Source organism: Aptenodytes forsteri, unplaced genomic scaffold (assembly GCF_000699145.1).
Source record: "Aptenodytes forsteri isolate BGI_AS27 unplaced genomic scaffold, ASM69914v1 Scaffold387, whole genome shotgun sequence".
Taxonomy (NCBI): Eukaryota; Metazoa; Chordata; class Aves; order Sphenisciformes; family Spheniscidae; genus Aptenodytes; species Aptenodytes forsteri.
In genome coordinates this window covers 325431-332286 of record NW_008795368.1, presented here as the reverse complement: position 1 = coordinate 332286, position 6856 = coordinate 325431, and positions in this window count along the sequence as shown.

Here is a 6856-nt window from a genome sequence, read left to right as displayed (position 1 = left end):
GCTGTAACAGGAAACCACGTAATGGTTCTATTTCCTAATTTCACTATGTGCTAAAACACGCTTAAAACATCCAGGGTTACACTTCCAGGAGGCTATTTCCAGGCCTACATCCAAGACAATATTACATTGTCCATTGGTAATAGCCAGAAGAGGTGATGGAGAGTGAAAGCACCACAGTGCCTGGCATATTTATATCTGCTCTTAAAAGCCTTCTCTCAAATTCACTGAGTGAAAAAAGCTTCAGACTCTTAAAGAGTCAGATTAGAAAGACTTTCACCAAGTTAAGGAATAGGCTAGTACCTTATTGAGCTTGGTGGTATCATGGCTTTGAAAAACTTCTAACTCAATTTCTATCTTCCACTTACAGACCTCCAAAATTTTAAATTATATTTTAGTTGACTCCAATTTCTTGTCTCTTATACATTATACCAACTGCTTGATCAGAAGGTACTCCTTTAGCTGTGCTTTGCTGGATAGTGGTTACTATCTCCTAGTCCTTTCAACTTCTCATGTTTGCAACGTGGTTTCATTCATGAGTTTGAGACAGAGGCGCAAATATGCAGATTGTAGGGATGGTCTTCTGCTTTTATAGCCCAATATAGCAATGCAGAAAACAGGAATTTGAGTCTATTTCTCTCTGCCTCAGGTCATTGTGGACATAGCCCACAGTTCACCTTTACTGAAGCTGGAGCTTATTAGTATCTAAGCTGGTATGTGCAAAACTGACTGCTAAGAAGAATCTGCTGCCGTCATAACCGTCCCAGGAGCCACAGGAAGGGAGTGCTATGCAAATGTCTGCAAGTCATACCTTGAAAGAACACTTAGGAATTACATGGGTTCAGCTCCAGTTTCATGCATCCTTTGCTTTCTATAAGTTTCCCTTAGTAAAGAACACTTAACTTCCTGTAATCTGTGTTTAAGCTTTAGGGCCAGAGAGGACTATCACTATTGTTCATTCTCACATTATATACATATACTGGCTATAAAACTGCACTTTGTAAGGCCTGCAACAAGCCCCACCATTTGTGATATTAATTCAGGTTTTCCTGCAAAGAATCAGCCCTCATCTCAAATATCTATCTAACATTAAAGAACATATACAGAATTCAAAATGCGCATACTGAAATATTTTTCTACCGATTTCTGGTACACTGTCACCCCCCTTAGTTCCCCAAGGGGAACTGTTTGTTACCCTTTTATTTCTTCCAAATGTTGTGATTTTCAGGCTCTGTTGAAGATTGTGTCTATAGTACCAAACTAAACAACATCCAGAAATATCCCTGAACACCGTAACACACTTGTCTGTACCAGCATATTCTTAAAATATTCCCTAAAACAATTTTGTCATGTACCTCTCCCAAATAATTCATGAGCATGATTTGGGAGTCACAGTGTTCCTGGAACTATTCCTAAAAGGTAGTTTGTACACAACCACCCTGTTTTTGGAGGATAAGAGTTTACTAACATACGTGCATGGCATTATCTGCCAGTTAGCCCCAGTGCCTGGGAGAGGTTCTCATTTACTAGTATAGACATAGCCTTAATTTAGCTAGCTAGGAGATTCTTATATTGGTAGGTAGAGATAGCAACTGACATTGTTTATTTGCCGGCCAACATTATTTGGGCAGCTGTTGAAAACATTATTAATGAGTCAGATCCAGTGAGATCCTGCCTGGCTCATGAGGCGTACTGAGTATTCTAAAATCCAACTTCAAGAAAAAAAATGCTCCCTGCAGCCTCCAAGGAGGGAGGACACAGGATTAGGCACGAATGTGATGATAATATTCAATAAACATTCAAATGCAGTGGTAAGATACTTCATTTTAGAGTGAACCCAGTATCAGTGACTATAACAAAGGTCACAAAAGCACTGGCAGCAAAAAGCTAATTGCAAACAGTCACGCTACAGAACCATGTTTGGGGAGGAGCTGGAGAGGTTAATGGGAGAAGTAAAGAAACAAGCAGAAAGGACTCATCATACTCATCACCCATCTGTCTTCCTCCTCCTATTTTGTATCACATGTGCACTACTTGTAGCAATGATTAGAAGTTTACATCTACTCATCACACAGCAGGACATACTGTATTTTAAAAGTTACCTTTTTATAGAGCTTATATCACTGCCTTTCATTTCCTCTTTCCTACCTTTCAAATTGCAATGTTCCTGCTAGAAAACAAACAGGCATGTTTTCTATCAAAAACATCTCTTCAGCAAAATATGTCTTTACATAAGAAAACTGCATTTCTTTTGGAAGCCCAAATAGCTGAAATTATTTTTTCATTTACTGTTATAAGAAAACTATAAAATGCTCTGTTGAGTAAAAATGCTCTGTTGAAAAAAAAATGTGAAGATCATAGCACCTTTTTCCATCATTCTTTTGTTGAGGAATTGCACTGAAACAATTAAAAAGTACCAGCAATGATATCAATTTAGAAGAAAAAAGAATCCCAGGTCTAAGTCTTGTCACAGCCGGTTGCTGTACATTGTCACAGCCAGCTGTATGTTGCTGGCTGTTCTCACAGACAGTTGCTCCACTACAGGTATTTGTATCAGCAGAGATCTGACTCATAATCAGAGAAGCTAACAGGAATTAAGAAAACGATTAGGCTGAACATCACTGGGCTAGCTAACCTTACTCCTGATGAAAAGCATTGGGATCCCTAAGAATCTTACTGGCCAAACTCTGGAAGTTACAGTTCCTTCACACAAGACTTTAAGACGAGCTATTTGTTAAACTAAAGAGTGCCTATTCTATATGAGTGAAGGAAAGGAATGGCTTGTGACTAGTAAACATTTCAAAGCATTCAATAATACTAGCTGATAAGCAAGTTCACACGTACCGTTCAGCTCCACATGTAGTGAACATTTGCAGCTTCTACTGTTTTTGAAATAACCTTAGTATTCAGCACATTTGAAGAAAAACAACATGAAGTCCTATCCTCAGTGGAGGACCTTTCTATCAAATTCTTTCTTGTTTATCTTGTAGTCAGCACATCCAAATGGGCACATGCAGATTTGAAAACTGTAAGATTGCAATTCTTTACATTTCAATTTCTTAATTTCTTAAAGCCCAGCAACAGTACTGATGAATATTTAGTTACTTCATCATTAAATAATATTTGAATACCAAACCACAATTAAGACCCACCAGTTGTAGGAATACCAGGCTAACTCAAAACTTTCTCTCAACCAGGCCTGTATTTGTTCCACTCAATCATTTCTTGTGGACACCATCACTTCCTCTCTCATTCACTTTTCTCCTTTTTCAAAATGTAGGACAATGTTTGCTGGAAACGTTCTTTTTGAAATTTCACATACCTGCCCAAGAAAAGCTGCCTTTCTCCAAAAATATCACCAAAGTACCTAGAAATCCTAACCACAAAATTGGTCCCAAAAGCCTAAATCAGTTGGTATGCAAGATTATGTGAAATTAATTGGTAAACAAACAAATAATGACACAGGCTATCAAACAAAATAAAAGTTAAAAATTCTAAGCATTATTCCTCTCAGTACCACATTTTCAGGTGCTTACATATTAGCTATTTTGGGAAAGAAGACAACACAAAGCAAACTACACAAACACTCAGAGGATCTGTATTTGTGTGAACATTAGGAAATCCAAGGGAGACTTCACAGTGCTATCAATTTATGCAGACAGGGGAGGAGCATGACACCGTGTGAAAGTGCTAATTCTGCAATACAACGTAACTGAAATACCCATGACCAAGTTTGAAGAGATCTTAATAATAAACATTGTGTAATGGGAAGATAAGTGAGATCAGATAAAAGGATAAAAACAGTTTTCACTTCATATGAATACTAAAATGCATGTAACCTCAAGAAAAAAAAAATAAAATAGAATAATTGTAATAAGCCTGACAAGTATAACCAGCACATTAGTACTGTCTATTGGGAAAAGCTGCATCAGAACATTCTGGTGATGGTCTGGCACTACAGAAGGCTTTCCTAAATGTGAAATTAACTGTGTGAGCACTGTTCTGTTAAGGTAAGCTACCACCAGACATTAGTAAAAAACAAGGAAAAATGTAGCTTTTGGAAGATGTACTATAGCAATAAATCAATTACTTAGTCAAACAAATTACAACCCTGGATCCACTCTAAGGCTTTAGAAATGTAGGCTTCTGTGTGTGGTTAAAAAAGAACAGAACAGTTAATGCCTCTCAAAGTCACTAATTAAGAATCCATATACCTTGTAGCTTTGCCAGCCATGAGTAGAGTTAGGCATTTGTCCTTTCAAATTTACCATTTCTCATTCTGTTGAGCTGCTGGTCTCATTGAATGGTATTCATGACCTGAATGTAGAAGGAGTAAATAAAAAGGCAAACAGATGAAAACGTATGTTGGATCTGATTACTCGTTATGAATAATGAATATCTAACAAATAGGGATACTTTCCTGTACATATTAGTATATTTTCTAGCAAGATGTCAAAGTGATTCACAAACATATTAGGATATCAAGCAACAACCCAGAACTCCTTAATGCCAATTATTTTCTCTGTCAGGAACATTAGATTCTTCTCTTTATCAAATATTAGCATGGATAGGCAGGGGTGTCTCAGGAAATCCTGATTTTCTGTACACAAAAAAAGAGAATGATGCCTGCCTAATGTTAGAAACAGATATAGTCATTATGACATAGAGAAAATGGAAGAGTCCACATCACTGAAGGGCTGGCCAAAACCCCCATCTCTAATTAAATATATAACAACATATAAACACTTTTTTATTTAAATTTGTCCCTTACGTACAAGGAATAAAATCAGCTACAGAGCTGACAGCCTGATGTCCCATCTGCATTCAGTATACAGAAATCCAAACAGGACTCTAACAGCATCTAGACATGATATATGCTTGCCATATAATATCAGTGATTATAATACTTAACTGTTCTGCACTGATGCAATGCTACATCTGAGTGATCAGAAAAAAAGAAGAAAAAACTATGTTTTGCATAACAGTGTGAGTTTTCTTAAGGGTTGCCAAGGCCACCAGCTAGTTAGAGTCTTTCTGCAATCTACTTAATATCACATTTCAATTGCTCCCTTTAGAAGTAAAGAAAAATTCAAGACACACCAGTATCTTTGTAAGAACTAAAACTGAAATGATAAAATGGCAGCATGAGGCAACATGAAGAAGAAAATTAAGATGCAATCTTGCAAATAATGTCTTAATGACTAAAAATTAACTATTTAAGAATTGCACAACTGTGCTTCACAACTATGGCTAAGACAATGCCTTATTTCCTCAAAGTATGTTAAAAGTCTCAACACAGATCACAGTCTTGGCTTTTTAACAAATCTCTTTAAGATCAAAATCTGTTCACACATAGTATCTCAAATGGGGAAGTTTAAAACTTTAAGTCAATTAAAATTGTCATAACATTTTAAAAACTAAAGCCTATGAACTTGATACAAACTCTAGATATGGTTAGAAATACAGAAACATCTTAACTATGTCATTTAACTAAAAGAAAATTGATTCCAACTATTACTCAGTTATCTCTTCTATTTCCAAGGTTTTAATCAAGACTTTGTCTTTGAAGAATCTGTTCATCATAAAACTCTAGAATACAGCACTTCGCATAGTATCTCACAGGAAATGTTCTTGGTGCATTATTAATTACCATCAGTAATACTTATTCTACTTCCCTTTTTACTCAAGTCATAATGTGTCGTGGTTTAACCCCAGCTGGCAACTCAGCCCCACACAGCTGCTCACTCACTCCCCCCTGGTGGGATGGGGGAGAGAATCGGAAGAGCAAAAGTGAGAAAACTCATGGGTTGAGACAAAGACAGTTTAATAGGGAAAGCAAAAGCCGCGCACACAAGCAAAGCAAAACAAGAAATTCATTCACTCCTTCCCATCGGCAGGCAGGTGTTCAGCCATCTCCAGGAAAGCAGGGCTCCATCATGCCTAACGGTTACTTGGGAAGACAAATGCCATCACTCCGAACATCCCCACCTTCCTCCTTCTTCCCCCAGCTTTATATGCTGAGCATGACGTCATATGGTACGGAATATCCCTTTGGTCAGTTGGGGTCAGCTGTCCTGGCTGTGTCCCCTCCCAACTTCTTGTGCACCCCCAGCCGACTCGCTGGCAGGGTGGGGTGAGAAGCAGAAAAGGCCTTGACTCTGTGTAAGCACTGCTCAGCAGTAACTAAAACATCCCTGTGTTATCAACACTGTTTTCTGCACAAATCCAAAACACAGCCCCATACTAGCTCCTATGAAGAAAATTAACCCTACCCTAGCCAAAACCAGCACCTAATGATTGAACTATGACCTTTCTTTCCTGAATTATGTTTCTTAATCAAGCTCCTAGTTTTAGAAGGATTCTCCTCTATCCCTCAAGAACTACTGTAAGTTAACTGATACGAAACTAAGACCTTTATTTGATTTTCATTGTATCTATAGGCAAAATTTTAAAAGTTTCAATGGCAGGCATTTCAGAGACTGGCAAGATCTCACCATAAATCAAAAACTTATTTATCACCTAGCTATTAACTTTGCTATTACTCTACAGCAGAAAACTGTCCTTCCTCTTCTGTGGTGCTGTACTCCACAGCTGTGCTTACAGCACAGCAGCAGTAACAGTATACCAGCCTGCGTTCTCTGCTAAACGTGATACATTATCACAGGGAAAAACTGCAATTTATTAACAATGTAATTACCCAGCAATCGGTGAGCTGTATATTTAAGATTCAGCAATACAAGAAAACCACAATATTAGATGCATACAAAGTGCTAATAAACCACATTAGATGCATATGAAATGTTTCTAATAACCACATACAAAAACAACCTCCTACAACACCCCCCCACCCCCCCCCCCC